This window comes from Lampetra planeri, chromosome 2 (assembly GCF_965212315.1).
Source record: "Lampetra planeri chromosome 2, kcLamPlan1.2.h2, whole genome shotgun sequence".
In the NCBI taxonomy this organism is placed as follows: Eukaryota; Metazoa; Chordata; class Hyperoartia; order Petromyzontiformes; family Petromyzontidae; genus Lampetra; species Lampetra planeri.
In genome coordinates this window covers 15,379,923-15,401,899 of record NC_136108.1, presented here as the reverse complement: position 1 = coordinate 15,401,899, position 21,977 = coordinate 15,379,923, and the positions used below count along the sequence as shown (strand labels likewise).

Sequence of the window (21,977 nt, the reverse complement as noted above, 5' to 3'; positions counted from 1 at the left end):
ATCATCCATTCCACCGCTTCGCACACCTACAACCGGCGTTTCTCAATCACAATTTAAATTAAGCCTCGTTTTTTCTCTCTCTCACTCACATGTAAGGTATAAAGTACAGCATTTATCGCGCTACGGCAATGCAATATCAGAGCATCATCCCGTGCGTCTGCTCGCAATAAACGTGGGCAGCGTGCACTTTAATTGCACCGTTGTAGAAATGCAACCCGAGGAGAGGAGGAGAGGTTTGTGGTCAGACACGGGACACGTGAAAGCTACGAGGATTCTAACGCTCGCGGACGTACACAGGAGGGGAAACAGATGGAAGGGAATGGATGAGAGAGGGGGGAGGGTGAAAGAAGAAGAGGAATGGGAGAGAGAGGGAGATGAAAAAAACTCCACTCACCAACGATGGCACGGGAGACCAAAGAGCCGGAGAGCAGCACTCCAGCGAAGGTAAGAAACCCCCAACGGGGGGATGCGAATCTCCACTGGCGACGTCACACTGGGGCGGAGCACGTGGGAGCCCTTTAAACGGCCAAGTCTTAAGGATGACACGCGGCCAAGCGCAGAGCAACGTGCTGCAACAGACCACAAAAAATTAACCCGTAAAAACAAAGTTTTTCACTATAAATCCTTTATATGCGTGGCATCGGTTTTATTTTATTATTCATTTCTGTTTTTCTTGAGTAAGAGTTTCATTTTTATCATATTGGTATATTAAATTAAATATGCAATAATTTGTTTTCCTAAAAAGTGGAAAATTTTGGAAAAAAATTTTCACGAAAATAAATTGTCACGCACAACGAGTCTGTGTGCAAAATGTCAGCTCGATTGGATCACGGGAAGTGGGTTAAAAAACGACCGAAAGATTTGCACGGTCGTAAGCGCGCAAGCAAGTAAAAGCAAGTGAACTTAATTTAAAGGATTTAAAAAGCACCTCCGTTCTCCCAAATGCTCGTCCATCCCTTTCGGAATGTGAGCGATTGAATGAGCACGTTGTAAGGCGTCGACGCGGGCGACGGTCCATTCTGCGTCGTCGTGCGAAAGTTCACGGCGATGTCGCACGCGCGCTCTAAGTTTCATTGAGAGTGTTCTAGTCTTCACAAGTATAGCGGGTTAATAAAGAAGTCAAATACTTTTTTTACGTATAATACCAAAGAAAATTGACTGTGAAGATGTAAACAGTTACAATGTTTAGATGTTTATTTATAGCGTACAGTTAGTGGCAAGATATCAATAATATAAAAAAAATTATAACAATACATTTTCCTTTAATTGTGTAGATGAATGGCACTATAATAATATCGAATTCTATTGAGAAATATGCAACAGATTAGTCAGTCCTTTCTCTGTCAAAACCAAGGCCGTAATTATAATATATATTGGGGGGGCACATCCCCCCCAATAATCAAAAATGCTCAATATGTCCCCCCCCCCAACATATTGCTATCAAATAATTGCTATGCTATGTAAATAAAAACAACAATTTGCTGAACCTTACGCCACAATATCTGGACTTGTCTTCATATAAATCAATGCATAGATTTCTGTTTATATGATTATGAATCCCTAATCTCTGCCATTACATACAATGAAACAAGAAATGGTAAAAAAAAGTAAAAACAGAGCAAAGTAATGCAATGCACCATTAGACATTATCGTAGAAAAAAAGTCCATCCCATGTGTTAGTGATTTTTTTTTATATTTTAGGCAGGGAATGAGTTTTCAAATTTATATATTTTTCTGGGTTGGGACCCTCAGACATCCTGGGAGATTTGGTCCCCCCAATGTTGACTCCATGACTACGGCCTTGCTCAAATCTGATACAAATTCGCTCAGGTGGCCAGGTTAATGAATACAAAAAAACGAATTCAAAGTTGTCTGTGGCACAGTGACATTGTGGAAACCTCTGTCATGCACACCCCCCAGTTAAGGTTCTCATTGGCGGAGGACATTGTTTCCTCGCCAGCGGTGTCACCTTTCAAGGAGGTGCACGATGTGAGTAACAGGACATACAAAGAGTGGATCGTGTGTGAATTGGCTCGCGCAGTGTGAGTGCTAATAACAACGGGCTTGTTTACATTGTTATTATGTAAGGGGCCGTCCATAAATGACGTCACTCGATTTTGGACGATTTTACCCCCCCCCCGTCGTCACACGGCGTCACAAAAAGTCAGACCCCCCCCTCAAATGACGTCACAAAGCTCTGCCCCCCCCCAAAACAAATATAACATGCTTCAAATCGCTTTAAACTATTGTCATTGTAGTGCGTATTTAATGTGGCACTGCACTCTGATGTTGTAGGAGAATACATTTACTAAAAAGTCTATTTAATTAAGTAGAACATGTTTATATTTATTTAAAGTTGCGCATTTTCATGCGACGTCACATTTCTCACCCCCCCCCTCGTCACACATCGTCACAAATGTATGACCCCCCCCCCTAGGTACGTGACGTCATTTATGGACGGCCCTTGATTATCCGTGCATGCGTGAATTATCTGGGTTTTTGAGAAACTGCGTTTGTAAAGAAACATATATTTGTTGAGCCCTGGTTTAATTATCAGTTGCTTCTCACTCATTAAGAGCCACTAAGTCGGTGGCAATATGACCACACACACGTGGGCAAGTACATTGAATCCTTTCGGAAACAATACAAATAACACGTGTTTTATGTCTTCACAACAGCAGCGTAATGAGTCTGGGGGCAGGGGGTGCCTTGCCCCCCTCCCCACCCCTGGTGGCCAAAGCTACGAATTGGGGCCCTCTTGACAATCACCATGAGAGACAACCCAAATGTTAGGGCCCAACCTGAACGATTTCCGCACCCGCTGACCTGATAATGAATGTAGTCACGACGCTACTGCTTCACACCCACTGCATTGACAACCGTCTCTCCTCTCATCTTGCCCATAACTGCACAACCACTCACCTTCAGTTGCAATGCAGAAATTTGAGCACACCATCATCATTGCCAAAAGACAACGTGCGTCTATTATCGCACGCTCGGTGAATCACTTGTGCCAATGGTGCTCTACGTTATAAGAAAAAATTTACCCATAGATCCCATCATGTTGTAAAATGTAATGGTAAATTATAATCTGTAAAACCGTCGCGGGACCCCATCTTCCAAGTGAAAGAGGGCCCAATTAGTGAATTTTCTATTTAAACCAATGTCTAAATAAACCTATTTTAGTGCAATAATTTGAACCCACAATAAAAAAAAAGTAACAGTCACAAGAGCCGAGGGAAGGAAATAAAATCAATTTTCTTTGTAAAAACAATTAAATCTCATTAAATTGTGAGCATCAACACAGTTATATTTTGCCTCTAATCACTTAACTTGGTGTTTGCGGTGATTTTTCACATATACTACAAACATTGGGTAAAAACTAAAGTAACTTGAGAATAATATACCTTTGCATTGCCATACAAAACGAGTAAACGTGCACAAATCAACTATGTATGCAAGACTGAAGTGGTTATCCGGGCACACCTGATTGTTATCTTGCATTTAAAAGAGGAATTTTCATTTGATAAAATACAGAAAGCGGTGGCGCAGGCAAAATCCACGCTTTTGCTGAAGAAAAGCTGCAATAACTCATATTTGCAAGCATCCTTAAGGCCCACCCACATAGACCGGATTTCCCTGACTCGATCACCCCACCCCGCAGTCCGGGCCCAACAACAAATAGGCAGTGATGACGTCAGGCTTGTGAGAACCCATCCGTCACATTTGACTTGTTGGGGAATCACCGTGGCTCCGTTGCTACAATATTAAACATCTCTCTACTCTGCAGTCACCTTATCCTGGCTTTTGACAGCTGCAGTGTTAACGCTGGAGCATAACACAAGTAAAACAAGTCGGATGGATTTTTGCCACCATCACCCCCAGTTACTTCCTTGAATTGGCTAAAAATATAAAAAGATGTGTATTGCTGCAAGGTAAACTGTACAAGCCTACAACATACCGTAGAATGTATATGCGCGGTCTGCATATTTTGAAAAATGTCTATATACGTGATTTGCCACGTCATACCTATAAACTACAGCGACATTTTGTTCGTGCTTGATATTTTATTTCTATATTTGTACAGCCATTGCAGCAGTAGCAATGTATTTTACTCTACACAGTACATTATACACCTGATTAAAGACCCATATGTTTTCAGTTTCATTTATTAGGTGTAGCCCTGTGAGCCATGAGGCTCTTGACTCGGGTGCAACCGCAACAAACAAAACATGAACAAAGAACATCTTAACGTGACGAAGCGCAACAGAAGCATCCAAGGAAAAAACAGTAAAATCTTCCAAAAAAAAGCACCGTATATCAACGCTGTGTGCAAAAATCCCAATGGGATGCAAGTCAAACAATAACAACCATAAGACAATTTAGATAAAGTTATCAGGCTAACTCCGTACTTCAACAAACAAACATGGCTTAACCATACGTTTTCGAATATCACCAAAATAAAGCTATAAAAGCAATGTAACAGCGATCATAGGAACTGTGATTCAAATTGAACAATAAACAATATACATAACATGTCCGACTAAATTTTGCAGCCATAGCTGGCAGCATGAGTCACTCCATAACAGCAGGGGTATCAGCAGGAATATCAACATTTTTCAATCCACCTTTAAAGATCAGCACACAATAATCGAAGCTCAAGAGCATACTTTGCAGCGGACATCCAGAGCGGTGCATTTGATTTCAGGCCACTCTGCATAGCAGTGGCAGCGGGGGGGGGGGTGTTTGGAGTGTCACTCCATCACATACGGAAAGTTTTCCCTGGCATCCTGGTTTCCTGTTCATAACCAAATCACCGACAATCTACCCCATCTTATCAGATCCCGGAAGCTAAACAGAAAAAAACAGGTGACCACTATGCAAAAAACACGTGTTGTAGGCTACTCTTATGAGACATTGTCAGCATCTCTCATTGCTCAAACAGATATGCTCACTCCCGTCACCAACCCGAGCTGACCAATATGATCAAATAAATACACCCCATGTCCCAGATAAGAGGGAGGGGCCCTCATCCAGGAGTAGATGAACAAAAATTATCTACTGTACATGTATAATAATCATGATAAACTCGGGTTTCTATTGCACAATTCGCACATGACCTCAAAGCGCTTTACATAAAGCCTAAGTTATGGACAAAGCCTGTAGTAAAAAGGTGTGTACATATCTAATACACTTTCTAGTACACCATATGAAAACATTTGTTGCCGAAGCTTTCCGCAATAGATAAAACACACCCGAGTGACAGACGCAGAAATGTCAAGTTTCTGAGATCTTGTCGAATCCCAGAAGCTAAGCAGAGTTGGGAATGCAGTTTTCGGCACTCAGCACTTTGGATGGTGACGGTTTGCCAGGTGTTGTAGCATACCTGTCAACCCCTTATCAGTGCCTACCTTATTACAGACCAATTCAGATCTTATTGGTCACCCCGTACCCTTATAAATCTCAACGTTCATCCTACAAAGTTCCATCAGAAGGGATAAACACAAAACAAATAGTGTAGATATTTTTGCCCGTATTGAAACGGCTGTACGCCATTTGGACCTGAAAACTAAATTTCCCTGCACAAGAATACGAGGTAAACCGTATGAGTTGACAGGTATGTTGTAGGCGAGCGGCTGCAGCGTAGTAGGTGGTGGCAGTGCTGAGCGTCACTCCATCACATACGGCAAGTTTACCCTGGCATTCTCGTTTTCCTCCCACATGAATCCCAACACTCAATAATGGCAGTCACCAAACATCCCAAGGCAGCAGCCTCATTAAAAATATATAAGCTTGAGGCTTTCCTGGGTAAATCATCAACATTCCTCTTATCATATTTTGGAAATTTTGGGAAAATACTATTTGTCTCTGAGAGGGGAAACATTTGTTATTTACCATGTACTATACTGTCCTCAAAAACATTCGAGCATACACATTACATACCATCATGGTACAGTATTTGTAAGGTATAAACCATACCTTACAAGTGCAGTATTTAAAAAAAGAACATGACATTCCTTTATTTTTATGTTAAAGGATATTGAACAGTTTATTGTGCATTATTTGAGACAGTCAATATAAATGGCAATGCTTTTCTACGTGTGCACAATAATGGTAATTACATCGAGGCTACTTTGTTATTTGCCAATCACTGCTGCTGAACAATAACAGCGTTCTTGGAACAGTGGAGAAACATTCGACCCCAGGCGTGCACGAGCAGTAACAAAGTAACAATAAATAATGCAGTTGTCAGTGGGGTTTGGCATAATTTTATTTTACGACCAAGAGGACCAGATCCTCCGCATGTGGAGTGTTTATTGAAGGATGGTGCCGAGGTTTCACTTCGAGTGCCGCGATTTCCCGTAAAGTCGACGTTCGCGATGCAACTCTGTGCACGTGAGGAATGAAAGTAAAGTCACGTGAACATAAGTGATCATTTGTACATTACATGGGCTTACATTTTGGCCATCTTTTCGAGGTAAAATCGTGGTTATCATTTGTCCAGTTTTACAGATATTGTCTTGCCTCACGGCAGATGTGGAGCGTGTGTTCACAGGAAGTTCCTGTTTTTTGATGCTAATGTTGGTCACGTGACCAGGAAGTGACGATGTTAGATTTCCACTGTACCACGGGGGCGTCGGCCATTACACAGATAAGTCAAGATGGCGGCACGCATCGCATCTCAGTGAGACCACAGCCGCACTTGTCCATTGTGGGAGCTTAAGAAGCATTATCTGTAACTTGTTTATATTCCTATAATATTGGAAATGCTGTTGTAATGTTGGAATGACCGTTATAGCAATGTAAATGCCTTTATGGTGCCGTTAAGTTGTTGTAGTAAATACGAGGCCTAGTTAGTAACGAAGCCTGTGACTTTCCTTATTGTGGATGTTACTTGTGATTTAGTAGGTCGAGTCAGACTTGTGCCTATGTTGCGATCCTGAGAGTGATGACGAAGTATCTTATCCACAGTTTAGTGTTAAGTGTAATGCTGTACATTTGGGGTGCAGTGGGATGAATACACTATGTGCCTGTATGCAACGCACCAGCTTGTGCCTTTGTCTAGTTGTTCAGGGGTAATGTGGGGGCCTGGTCCTTCCAGGATCTATTGTTATCTGAGACAATGTTCTGATGCTGTGGTGTTCATTGTGTGGGTGTTTCCGAATTATAACAGATGCTGTATCTGTGTTTTCTCACCAGTTTTACCTGTTACAATCAATAAATGACGATCGGAGTTGGACGGTCATCCTGGCTCCGAGGGTTTATTGAACACGTGGTTATCTACTCGACTAGCGGTGCAACGCAGCGCACGGCGAGGCCGAGATAGATATTGCAAAGACAAACAGAAAATGACAGGCTTGAGCAGCGTTCAGATATCTGACGTGAAAAATAATCCCAGACAGTGCTTCCATCACACATTCCTTAACATGTTGTCAAGGTAGATGAAACATCTTGACATACAGGGTAGATAATACATTTTCCACCAGTTTCTCTTTCGTGACCGTTTTTTTCTTCCTCTGCATTTTACCAGGTTTCCATTACAAAAAACCTTCATTGCCTGAATTATCACCTGCTAAAATGCATAATTAAACCTGTACTACAAATACTTGCATATAACAATGTCATTTATACACCCTCATTGAGTTGCAAGCCTCTTTTCAAGAACCCCTTCATCTTCTTGGTTCTTTCGGTAAAGTCACGTAGAAGGGAAATAATAAAACATAATAAAATAAAATTCTCAAGACGTTTCGGCCACAACGCAAGCAGCCGTCCTCAGGTGAAGAACAGGGCTGTCGGAAAGACAGCGTCCGAATGACATGACATGGCTGTCGGAAAGACAGCGTCCGAATAACATGACATTCGGACGCTGTCTTTTCGACGGCTGCTTGCGTTGTGGCCGAAACGTCGTGAGACTTTTATTTTATTATGTTATATATTTTTATTTCATTATTTCCCTTCAACGTGACTTTACCGAAAGAACCAAGAAGATGAATCCCTGCAGTCACGAAAGCTTTAAATCGAAATCTCTTTTCAAGAAGTTCCTGCATTACGATGTTTTGACAAAGTCTTAAATATAAATTTGCATGTGGGAAGAATCCGGAGTATATATTTGTTTATCTCAATAAGAAAATGTATTAATACACATTGTTTGGAGGATAGATTGCTCATGAGTCAGAGATCTAAGCCAGCACTGCTGAGACCCTGTGTTCGAATTTGGGCAGCCACCTGTGATGAAACCGGCCTCTAAAGTGTGGCAAGTTGATTTTATAAACTCAGTAACCAGTTATACATTTGAATTGTCCACTTAATTTTAGCTCTGATATAATTATGTTTTTGATTGCTATGTGCCAAATATTTATCTGTTGAAAGCCATGTGGGAAAGTGCCTTTCTTTGTGTGTGGAAGAGAGATTAGAATGATGTCACAGATATCTCCTTCAATGTAAAATATTCACCTCTTTGCGAGAATCCCAAATGAATTCTTCACCTTTTGATACGATGCCAATAGCACACTGGGAATAACATTTGGGATTTTTACATAACACGATTCATCTTATCATGGTAATCTCAACATCAAGTAAATATACAATGAACAGCGTTTCTGTCTGATCATTTTATCTAACAAACCATGTAAAATACTGCAAATATATCTGAATAAGAGTTTAATGCAATACATTGTGTGAGAAGGTATCAGCAATTAACAGTTTCTATTCGTGTTCCATTTTTTTTTCATCAAACACAACAAAAGGGCAAATTGTGCAGGAGGTGACCAGTTCGAGAAACAAGGAAGTACGGTACTGTATATGAAAGAAACCCACTTTGTTTTCTTTATGTTGCGCCATAGCGCTATGAACAGGGCTACCTGAATTCAGTGACTAACAATGGCTAACGTGAGTGCCGAATCATTTCTAGATTTGAAGCTTTCGTGACTGCAAGGATTCATATTCTTAGGTTTTTTCGGTAAAGTCACGTAGGTAAAAAATTAAAATTAATAAAAGTAAAATAAAAATAAAAATCACGACGTTTCGGAGGCAACACAAGCTTCCGTCTTCAGGTGGAACAGATAGGTGGAATTCCTCCCCGTAGAGGGTATTAATTCTAGATTTGAATCTTTCGTGACTGCAAGGATTCATATTCTTAGGTTTTTTCGGTAAAGTCACGTCGTGATTTTTATTTTATTAATTTAAAATTTTTACCTACGTGACTTTACCGAAAAAAACCCTAAGAATATGCCGAATCATATCTCAACCGGTCCTGGGGATCCTCTTCACCAACCTACGCAGAGCAGAGTAATTGAGTATCTCAAGGTAATCCCCATGACTGAGACGGCATGGGGAAGGAAGCGTTCATCCAGTAGTGAATTGATGACATTTTTTAAAATTAATTCCAGAATGCTGTGGTATCGGCAATGATAATGCATTGAAATGTTTACAGAACGTCTGTCAATTCACTGCTGTGTGAAGGGGTCCCCATGTCTCTTGGTAATAGAAAATGTTTGACCATATGATACCATAGTGGGTCACCGAGTGTTGGCGAAGTGGGTGTGGTCCAGGACCGATTCAGATATCCCTCAACACTGATGTTAACCGTGGCAGGAAATCAACCTCCGATCACAGCGTTCATAATCCAGTCTGCTCACCGAGTTCACCAGCACTGCTGAAGCACAGCACAGTTTCATATTGTTTCAACACAACGAATGGTAATTGTTGCAAGTGTGAGCTGCAGGGCATAAAAGTTAGTGAAGGCATTACAATGGCAATTATTATAAGCATTCCTCAGATTAGACTGAAACCTGTTTAGTATAACATTTTACGAGAGGCGTTTCAGCACGCAATTAATTGTACAATGCATAGGCTCTAATAATTGAGAACTGAATTGAATAATGATCATTTATACTTCAACAATGCAGAGATTCTAATATTTTTAATCTAAGATTAGCTAACAAATTAATGTTTTGTGAATAATAAAAATCCATAAAACATAAGACATACGAGCAATTTGGACCGCAGTCCCTGGGTAGGCACCAGTAATCACCAGCAGCTATGACTAATGTACTCAGAATGCATTACACTGTTTTCTGCTCCCAGTATTTAACATAATTACAGCAATAGGGCTAAACACAAGTACTGTATTCTGCTCGCAGAAGAATACAAAATTGGATATTTCTCACATTGTTTTCGTAGTACTGTAATTATAATGATTAAACTTCATGCTATTCATTTCAAATTAAATATATTTCTTAATGAAGATGGATACAAATTGTTCAATTTGTATCCATCTTCTTGGTTAAAGTTACGTCTATGTTTATATATCTGGATGGCTTCATGAACAAACCTTTGATAGTTGCCCGAAGGTTTGAAGAGCACCTTGGTCTCGGAAAAAACAACATCATGCGAGCCCACAGCGTTATAACAATGATCAGCTACGGCAGAGGTATTGGTTCTGCCGTGTTTCAGATCTGTCTTGTGTTCGCGAACACGGTCCGAGACATGTCGTTTCGTTTCTCCAATGTAACTGCTACCGCAGGTACAACTCAGTTTGTAGACTCCAGGGTATTGCATGTCAGGAATGACCTCCTTCACAGATGGGATTAGATCACGGATTTTGTGTACTGTATTGATCGGATCTGGATCTTGTGTTTGTTTAAGATTTTGGAAATCTGTTTGGTATTGTAAAGTGATGGTTTTGATTGACTTCTCAGGAGATTGTTTCTCCATGGTTGGAGAAACAGCTTTGCGAATAATGCGGTGCAAGTACCCATTCATCTTGAGGGCTTGGTGTACGTGTTCCAGTTCACTGGCTAGGTGGTGTTGGTCGGAGATGCAGTGAGGCCTATGGTGTAGTGTTTTGATGAGGGAATTCTTTTTGGCCGGATGGTGGTGGGAATCAGGTTTTAGATAGGAATCTGTGTGGGTGGCTTTCCTGTGGACAGAGTGTCCCAAAGAGCCATCAGGCCTCTTCTCAAACAAAACATCCAGGAATGGTATCTTACCATCCTTCTTCACTTCCATGGTGAATTTGATGGATGGGTGTATATATGGAATTGATGTGGTTGAGAAAATTGGTTCAATGCTGGCAGGCCATGTGGCCAAATGACGAAAGTGTCATTTACGTATCTCTTCCACAAGGAAGGACGTAGGGTGGATGTCTGCCGTAGCTGACCGTTGTTATAACGCTGTGGGCTCGCATATTGTTTTTTCCGAGACCAAGATACTCTGCAAACCTTCGGGCAACTATCAAGGTTTGTTCATGAAGCCATCCAGATATATAAACATAGACATAACTTAAATCGAGAAGATGGATACAAATTGAACAATCATTGGAAGGATGTTATTAACCATGTAATGCCTGAACTGGTTGTGGTTGTTTCCATCGTACCTGCCGGTTACTAGTACATTTTTATTCCCCCCCCCCCCGTGTCCCACACGCAGATTCCCACTTCTAGCCCCGCCCACTTCCCCCCCCCCCAGCCTCACGTCCTCTCTCCCCCCCGCCTCTCTCTCCCCCCTTGGCTCCCCCCTTTCTTACCTATAACATCTTGCCACGGCAGCTCTCTCGCTTACTTCAGCATTTTCTTGCTGTAGTTGTTCCACCTGATGAAGATTGCTTGTGTTGCGATCGAAACGTCGTGATTTGTTTTATTTGATTTCTACCCACGTGACTTTACCGAAATAACCAAAGAGTATGGATTCCTGCAGTCACGAAAGCCTCAAATCAAGATTGATTACAGTGTCTTAAAAAGAAGGCTGCCAAATATTAAAGTCTTGGAACCAGGACTCTCACCAGGAAACCTTATACTCATAAGAAAGAGCGCAATAAAAAAAACGATGACTTAAAACTTCCGTGACTGCAGGAATTCATATTCTTTGGGTCTCTCGGTAAAGTCACGTAGATAGGTTGAAAGAAAATAACAAAAAACTACGACGTTATTTTTTGTTATTTTCTTTCAACCTATCTACGTGACTTTACCGAAAGACCCAAATAATATATTTTTTGTTACAAATATTTTAACTTGCGCTACCTGCACGCCCCATAACCACATTGCACAATGCCACCTCCAGCGTCCATCCATACTCGTCAATAGCTCCTGCTGAATGCACAAATTAAACGCTTGCAAAGACTCGAGGGATTTTGTTTGCAATTACTCCATACTCCACCGGTAAAGTAAAATTGCTTTCAAACCACCCCAATCTAGTCTTTTTACCACGTATGATTACCACGTATGATTGCATTACAACATGTGCCAATATCCACCCGTGTCAAAGACAGCCCATGTGCGAAGTGGGATCAATGAGCACACAGCCTAACAAGATTAATGTAGTCTCTATACTGCCTGGGTGGAAGCAAGGTGGGGTGAGGGCATAACTTGTCAGCGCTCTCTGTCACTCCAACTGATTGGGCGCCAAGAGCTATAAAGGACAACTTAGTGGATGCTCCCCCCTTCAATCTGCCACGTACCACTGATCTTTTATAGCCTCCCAAAGCACGATGGCATTCTCTACTGAATTGCATCAGGCCAAGCACTATAACTCGAGGCATTTGTGTCCTTCTATTATCAAAACCACCAGGACACAATCCAGACTTCATTTTGGAATAAGATGCAAAGCACACAACAACATTCATCGTGTGGCCTGTCTCCTGCTGTATGGGTGACATCATGCATTGCGTAGCTTCAAAATAGCTTGCACAAGCAAATCGAGAAATGTAAAGTGTAAAGGCCAATGGCCACTTTCAAAATAGATAGCAGCATTACTGGAATAGTACCATGGCAGTTACTTTTAATATGAAGCCAATATACACATGCACTGACATCAATTACGATATTAGACAGCCTGCTGGCACGGTGTCGAGCTCGAGTTGCAGCAAAACAAAATCTCAAAAATGAAATGTAGCAGTGTGTGGTGTGAGATGTAAATGTCGCTGTCTTACCACTACGGCGTTTGTTGGTATGGCTCGTCTGAGCATGAAGCCTGGACACCACACCGTTACAGTGCACAACCAGCTGGTGGAGAATGTAGATGAACCACACAATCCAGTTCTCAACAGGAGATCTCAGGGGCTGGCCTGCATGATATTCAGGGAAGGGATGGGCTGGGAAGACACGCACAGGTGGGGGGGGGGGAAAGTTGGCATGAGGAAATGAGAAAACCACAAAACGGTAGTTTCCACAGATATAAGATAAACACATGTACACTGTAACCCTTTTTTGATTGATATCATTGATGCCCAAGCAGCTCCGCAGTAACGTGGGCTTTTCTCAATTTTTATTTAAAAATACATTGCCATTTCTTGAAAAATGCAACAGCTCTGGTTTTTCTAAAACATCTGGCTCAGCACTCACGACAAATATTTTTTTTATGAGTCTCGAAATATTTTGTGTAACAACGCCACTAGTGTAATAAAAGATGTGGGAGTATATGTGTCTAAAACACACGTTATTCTGTATTATAACCCTGTGGTCACGCTTAGATTTATCATATCTTATTATGCCGCTGATAAACTTACATTTTGGTTGCTAAAAAAAAATATTTTTTACATGATATTTGTGTTGAGGTAGAAAAACGCCACAGGAATTTTCCACAACAACGGAACGGACTAAAAATAACACAGAATTGCACGTGAACTCTAAACTCTTAAATACTGCCACGTGGCCAAGCCTTCACAAACAGGAATGTTTGCATTTCGTTTTCTCATGCGAAAGGCCTCACCACTGAGTACCTATGCACAAAATAGTAATAATTACCTATGACAAATATAACACAAAATCAGTAAAGTAAAGTTTTTAGGATCATTTATAATTCTAATGTATGGTTATTGTACACATGTAACCAATACTTTTTAAAATAATTTCACAGCAAATGTATTTGAGAATGGTACTTTTTAATGTGCCCGATCATCTGTTACTTAGGTCATATACGTGCTTTATATTTCATGTGGGTGTTATGTTACTACTTTTAATAGCATACATGTGGCCAGCGAATATGAATAATTGATTAGGCAAGCAAGGATACGGGAAAGAATTGCTGGGTAATTAAAGGTTACACGGCATCATATTTGGTATATTTATTTTTCCACGCTTTCAAACATTAACGCTGCTAGGTTTGGTAATACGAGTATTACATTCCTTGGGAAATATTTTTTGTAATTTCAGAATTATACATTTTAGTTTCCCTCAAATATTTATAACCATCATGACTCTGACTAAACTGCAATGTATTGAACACAAAATCATTCTGCATTGAGAGCTTGAAAACAAATAGCACGGACATTCGTAATATTGCCTCTTATCCTCTTGAATTTCAGGAATATCTAAATCAGTGCAGCTTGCAGATAGTCATGAGGGAACACTTATCAGCTTTTAACTGAACTACAGAAGGTTTTCTCTTTTCTCCATTTTGTTTATGCTGATATGCTGGCTGCACAAAATGGCATGATTACGTGGACCAGATGAACCACACATCCTTCCAAACTACAGGGTTGACATCCATCCCGCACCCAGAAGCTAAACCAGGCGCAGGAAAGCATATCCGTAGTGACGTACACACATATCACATTATACGTTGAGAAAATTACGCCGTTTTAAAAGCATGACATTCGATATTTATTTGTGAATGTGGCATGCAAATATATCGTATTGCGATGCTCTGACCCACAGCGCGCAGCAAAACATTTAGGCACGTCCGCAACATAATGTTATTAAAGTGCCAATGTTTACAATACAATACAACGAAATACAATCTCATAAAAACCTGAGCTACGAATGACAATAATATACTAAAGAGTACAGACAAGTGTAACACCGTGGATGGCGAAAAATATATATACAAAAAATATTACGCTCCAAAAACATGTCCCAGAGAACTAAAATATTCCATCGAATCCCAGACACATGAATGAAAAATATAATATCGTGCTTTACAGTTACAAATATGAAAATACTGTACTAAAATACACATCAACATACTATAACTTAAAGCGTATGCTAAAACAATGAGTCATATTTGGATTGTGGGTTAGGTCACGACGATGCATATTCCAGATCAGAGAGAAAAAATAACCTACTCTTTGCACGTACAAATGTTCTCTGAATATTATGGGAAACACATACGTATACCACTACTGCATCGTGCACGCGGCGACGAAGACATTTCAATTGCACTTTGCTACCTTTGGGGGGTGAAATACTTTTGCGACAACATTTTTGTTTTCAACACAGCGACAATCTCACGAGCTCTTGCGTGGGGTGTTTCCGTGGCATTAAAAGCCACGCACATAACAAGCCACCTCGTTCCTGGTTTCAAGACCGCGCATGCCTCACACGTGGCCTTTAAAATTCCAGCAGTTAAAAGGGAAATGTTCTATTTCAACGTGAACCAAGTGCATACCACCACAATGTGCGCACAAGTCACAGTGCGTGCTTGAGACAACACAGTTTCTTAAAGTAATGTTGCAGTTTAAGGCGCGTTGCTGCTGTAAATGGGTCGTAATTATGATTGATTTATTGGCACGCCGATTCTACACGGCAATGCACGAGAAGAGTTTCTTAATGAAAGGAGTGCTGAAGTCGTTCCAACGTAGGGGATTGAAAGTTTTCCTTTGCTCATTAAATGCCGGTTTGGACAACTGCAATCACGGAGAGTGCACTACATGGCTTCGTTGTGTGCAGCAGAGGACTGTCCAGCTACACCCATCGTTGTACTGTAGTGTGCTTCCACGTCTATGCTCCCCACATTCACTAAGCTGCAATGGACCAACGTGGTATAAAGTGTGGTCATCAAATAACCTCCACGACCCTAACAGCATGAGAAAGGCCCTCATCCAGCAGTGGTACAAGGGCTGTACATGTGTAGTGGGTCCAACTGTGTCACAGACGTTGTTCGTTTTCGAGGCAACACGTGTATTTGTAACACCGTAACACAAAGGGGTAACTGCCCCTTCACCAGATACAACCTAGGGTGGTGACCACCCAGCTAACTACACTATACAGAGGAGTTACTGCCACGAAGGGTCGGACCCTCACTCGGGTCTCCGACCACGTGGTCCCCCGTAGGACGAGGCGCTTCCAGCTTGAGACGCAGAGCTTCCAGTTTGTAGAACGAAGAGAGACCCCGTCCCTCTCAGGGACCCGCCTTATATCCCTCTACGGTCGGGGCCGCTCCGCCCTCGGCCCCGCCCGCCTTCCCGAACATTCTCGTTCCCTCTCGATCCTTCTCAAGAGCTCTCTCCGGACACGTGATCACCCACTAGCCCCCCCACCTGGGGCCCCCTGTGTGGACATTCCCAATCACGTGTCTACAGGGTCAACCAGAGTGCCACGGCCCGGGGCAACCCTGCCCCTGGGCTGACACTCACCCCCTCCCCCTCGGGGGAACCCCCACCACACGCTGTGCGTGGTGCCCGCACTATCCCAGTGCTCGCCAAGCCCCGCTAGGGCTGGTACTATACACAGCCACCCACACGGTGCTGTCCACGATGGAGAAACATTGAACGGCACGACCCTTCCGGGCCGGCACCATACAGTGACATCCCCGATGTCACTACACATGTTAGCTACATTTGCTACATACAGTACATGCTTATGCTAATAGCAAACATACACGTACTGAAAACTCAACACATTTGTCAATAACGCTGCCTTAAAAGGGAAATATGTCAAGGTAACGTTATGGGTAATGGCCATTGATAGCAAATAAATAGAGGCCAGAGAGAGTGTGGATAAGAGTAGGAGACATGGAGTGGATTGGCAGACTTCCTTTCGTATTTTTTTCTGAAGCTCCAATAGTCAGGACACAGGGTTATTATTATATTATAAATTCGAACTAATCACCTAACAAAATTTCAAAACTGACTGCCATTAACATGAATGCATGTGTAGCGAGAGACTTCCGACACACGTCTAGTAGAAGGCTTCTTATTTATTAAGAGCACACAGGGCGATAAACTTCGTAACGCGGCTACAGCCAGGCTCTCGAAACACGCAGCCCATCTCCGTCCTGCGTTCCGCTGGCTGGTTGACGGATCCAGAAGGGGTTAGCACTTAGGGTTGTGGTTTAATTGTGTCTGTGCAAAATTAATGTTGGATAAAATGCGGCTGTTGATGGTGGTAATGACACCAATCCATAAATAGGAAACAAACAACAAATCATTCTGATTTTGAGCACAGCTTTCATGCATTTTGCACTTAGTTTTATTTATATTTGCCTCTGGAGAGGGGGTCACTTTGAAAATAAACATTATTACTGTGTATGTGTGCGGTAAGCTACTAGCTCTCCAGAGTACATAAGCAGCTTACCACCATCCACAGGAGTAATCTTTTTATTACTATTAATCCATACAAAACCCACCATAAAAATAAATTCGGGTATTGGTGCTTGCAGCTGCCTTAGTCACTCATGTCGCACGAGTGCTACTGGTAAATTTGTGGAAAGCACACCAGAGCTTTGCCGTTTGAAGTTTTAATAATGTAAACCAGTGGGGGAAAACTTGGCATTTGGCAAACGCAGAATAAGAAAGGGTGTGCCTTTTTAAAACATCGTAAACGATTAAAACTGAGAATTAAATTGTATTAAATGAATTCTTGAAAGATATGCGGTTCATCTTCTGTTGAAAGCTATGGGCGTGCAGAGGCACATTATGTGCAACTTTTTTTTTACAAGAATTCTCGCTGCAAAAGGACAAGCCCAGACTGGAAAATCTACTCGCAGAGTTACAGCATTCATGAGCAGTAAAATACAGACCTTATACCTCTGAGATCCCTTAAAATGACCTCTGATTCAAACCGTAGAGGGCATCACTTTCCCCACCTACTCTGCGTTTGAGAGTACAGTAATGTATGTCACAGTCAAACCAATCTCTTACTTTTCAGAGAGTTGGAATTTGCCTCCATTAAGTATCGAACCAAATTTAATGTAATGGTGTTTTTTTGTGCAATCATCAGTGACCAGGCTGAGCCCATGAACTTGAAAACCCGGTTTAATCTGTATTCAAACTCAGGGCCTTAACAGTGACAGCCTCAGTACTCTGGTCTCTCAGCCACCAGGCTATACCTAAGAATAGATTTGGTTTACAATGTGGTGATGCAGTAGCCTCTAGTGGATAGAGAGCTCTCATGAAAGCATTACATTCAACACGTATAATTTGGAAAATACGCAATCTTACATACATGATCAATTGCTTGTGTCATGCACAAGCTTAAGAGTCGATATTAGATGAACTAATTGACGCTATTGATTGGAAAATACTTTTGGAAAAAATATATGACAATTTTTTACCTTGACGATTATAAAGTACTGTACTGATGAATATAATTGTGATATCACAATTTACATTTCAAGTAGGAATCCTTGTATCTGCGTAGATGTGAAGAGCGGCTATTTGCAGATCCTTTTTTTTCAAGAAAATCGCTGCCCATATCTGCGCGGACACCTCCGCATGAACGCAGACAATCGGAGGAATGTTTTGCTATCCGTGAAATAGCTGTAGAGAATCGTTGGCAGCAGAACATTTGTCCAGCCACGAACGAAATGCGGATAATAGCAAAATTTTGGCACGCTACTCCTCTTATTAGCCACAAACCGGTTCCAGGTAACAGAAGGAATCCATCCCACACCTTTATAGGAATTTACCGAGACAGATTCCACCCGCGTGTAAGAGAAGCGGTGAATAATAGCACAGATAACATGATTCCCACGGTATACAGCACTTCAACAGTACAGTATATGGCGTCAATTGCCCTACATTGCAGCACTTGTTAAATCCATGACAAATGTCCCTCATGTGATTGTTGCCGATGGTTTTGGTATTGTTGACTGTGAAATAACTTTATAATATATTTGCCTAATTTTGAATAGAATGGGTGAAAACAGGTCATTCGTAACTTTCTCAAAGCCTTTCCATTTGCGTACAGACCTTTGTCACTTAACTTATTTTATCTGTCACACAAAATACCTGCACATTTATGAAGGACAAACATACACTGCACGATGGGTGTGCTTGTGTTCTGAACAACATACTCTGCCATGTTATTAGGAAGCCACTGCAGCTATGCACTTTGAAATCTAGATTTAAAACTCATTTCTTTAGAACTGCTTTTTGTGTTGAGTTTGTTATCCTTCTCCGCACCTTCAAATTAGCACGGTTGGTTTCGTACTGCGCGAAAAAGAAGTTCAACATAATGTACATACATACACGTTATTTACCAAGAAACTACTCCCACACTCGATCAATGCACCATCAGGGCTTAGTTAAGATCATTCAATTCATGCTCAGAAGATCTTACGAACACTGTAACATTTTGTATGAATGGGCTCTAACCTATTCCCCATTACTGTAAAAGTGTTACGTACAATAATTCATGTATAGTGTTTTAAAGTTAAGCACAACCCATCCGTGCATCTTTGTAAAGTCACCAGTGACTGAGCTGTGATCATATAAATCACTGACAGTGAGAATTGTGTTTGACACAATGTGCACATCCAACTGCATTCCTCTCTACCCTAGGGCCTAGAGGGATCCAACTCAGAATTAAAGCGGAATGGATAAGTACCCTGATACAGTGCACCAAATCGCCCAGCCAATCCTCTACGACATGTCGTTCTTACTCTTTGGTTATTTCCGTAAAGTCACGTAGGTAGAAAAAAAAATAATATATCACGACGTTTCGATCGCAAAACAAGCGGTCGTCCTTAGGCGGAAAAAAATTATTCAGCAGTAGAACTGCTGAACCAGCGAGAGAGCTGTTACAACAAGAGGTTATATATGTGGTGAAGGGCAAGCAGGCGGGGTCTGAGCTGGAAAGGAATTCCATCCCCGGATGCAAGCAAGTCAGTTATGTTAATGGGGGAGATTAGGGAGAGAGAGATTATGGAGAGAGATTAGCTAGAAATGAGCTTCCGTCGCCGCATAAGAGTATCGTCCCCACATATGCGCACAACAGCATTGTTCATGGGAGATTAGCACTATGGTGATGTGAGAGATTAGGCAGAGAGATTAAGTGGATTAGCAAGTTAATGGCATGTCTATGTGTAATACAAGCTGCGGCGCTGCCAACTGCGTTGTGAGAGGCAAGCGCGTCCACGCAAGAGAACCACCGCAACGGTGGTCGCGCCAGTGAGACACACAGCCCATCACACAGCCAGAACCATCGATACATCGAGGCTAAGGGAAAAGAGTTGCTATGTTAGTGAGACCCCAGCCCGTTAATGCAGAGGCACCCAACAGGGCAACGCAACTCAGAGAGTTGCACCACAGCAAGTTACGACTTTGCTTGGTTAATAACGTCCTTCCAATGATTGCTCAGCTTATATCCATCTTCTCGGTTGAAATTGTCTCTGTGTTTATATATCTGAATGGCTTCAAGGGCAAATCTTTGATGGTAGCCTGACGGTTTGCAGAGTAACCTGGTCTCGGAAAAAAACAATATTGTGCAAGCCCACTGCGTTATAACAATGATCAGCCACAGCAGAGGTATTGGTTCTGCCGTGTTTCAAATCTGCCTTGTGTTCACGAACACGGTCCGAGACATGTCGTTTTGTTTCCCCAATGTAACTGCTGCCGCAGACACAATTTAGTTTGTAGACACCAGGGTATTGCATGTCAGGAATGACATCTTTCACAGATGGGATCAAATCACGGATTTTGTGTACTGTATTGAATCGGACCTGGATCTTGTGTTTGTTTAAGATTTTGGAAATCTTTTTGGTAATACCTGCTATGTATGGCAATGTGATGGTTTTGATTGGGTACTCAGATGGTTGTCTCCCCATGGTTGGGGATACAGCTTTGCTGATTGTGCGGTCTGAGTATCCATTAATCTTGAGGGCTTGGTGTACGTGCTCCAGTTCACTGGCTAGGTGGCGCTGGTCGGAGATGCAGCGGGCCCTATGTTTTTATGAGAGACTTCTTCTGGGCCGGATGGTGGTGGGAGTCAGGCTTTAGACAGGAATCCATGTGGGTGGCTTTCCTGTAGACGGAATGTCCCAACGAGCCATCAGGCCTCTTCTCGATCAAAACATCCAGGAATGGTAGCTTGCCATCATTTTCCACTTCCATGGTGAATTTGATGGATGGGTGTATGGAATTGATGTGGTTGAAAAATTGATTCAGTGCTGGCTGGTCATGTGGCCAGATGACGAAAGTGTCATCTACGTATCTCTTCCACAGGGAAGGATGTAGGGTGAATGTGAGGATGACATCTGTTTCAAATTTCTCCATGAAAACATTCACTACCACTGGTGATAAGGGAGAACCCATAGGGGTACCTTCATTTTGTTTGTAGAATATACCATTCCTCTGCCGTGGCTGATCATTGTTATAACGCAATGGGCTCGCACAATATAGGTTTTTTTTCCGAGACCAAGGTACTCTGGATCTGGCTGTGTGATGGGCTGCGTGTCTCACTGGCACGACCACCGTTGCGGTGGTTCTCTTGCGTGGACACGCTTGCCTCTCACAGCGCAGTTGGCAGTGCCGCAGTTTGTTTTACACATAGACATGACATTAACTTGCTAATCCACTTGATCTCTCTGCCTAATCTAGTGCTAATCTCCCATTAGCACTGTTGTTGTGCGCATATGCGGGGATGATACTCTTATGCGGAAACGGAAGCTAATTTCATGCTAATCTCTCTCCAGAATCTCTCTCTCCCTAATCTCCCCCATTAACACAACTGACGTGCTTGCGTCCGGGGATGGAATTTCTTTCCAGCCTGCTTGCCCTTCGCCACATATATAACCTCTTGTTGGAACAGCTCTCTCGCTGGTTCAGCAGTTCCACTGCTGGATCATTATTTTAAGCCTGAGGACGACCGCTTGTGTTGCGATCGAAACGTCGTGATTTATTATTTTTTATTTTATTTAATTTTTCTACCTACGCGACTTTACCGAAAGAACCAAAGAGTATGGATTCCTGCAGTCACGAAAGCTTCAAATCAAGACATTTCGGTCGGTTAGGATTTTCTTTTTCATAATGACATAAGATA

At 42.0% G+C, this 21,977-nt stretch overlaps 1 protein-coding gene across 5 annotated transcripts in view; it reads right to left on the bottom strand.

The window, feature by feature from the left end:
* LOC144728885 (diacylglycerol kinase beta-like) overlaps positions 1-13,018 on the bottom strand; it is a 139,134-nt gene extending 126,116 nt beyond the window's left edge. For 3 of the 5 annotated variants that reach the window (XM_078608631.1, XM_078608640.1, XM_078608602.1), the window contains exons 1-2: positions 12,929-12,994; positions 395-569 (exon numbers count right to left, since the gene is read on the bottom strand). The gene's annotated coding sequence lies outside the window, so the exon portion shown is untranslated. Of the gene's footprint in view, positions 1-394; positions 570-12,928 lie in introns of all 5 variants that reach the window. The other 2 variants (XM_078608647.1, XM_078608612.1) reach the window with 2 other exon arrangements.
* Positions 13,019-21,977: the final 8,959 nt, after the last annotated feature.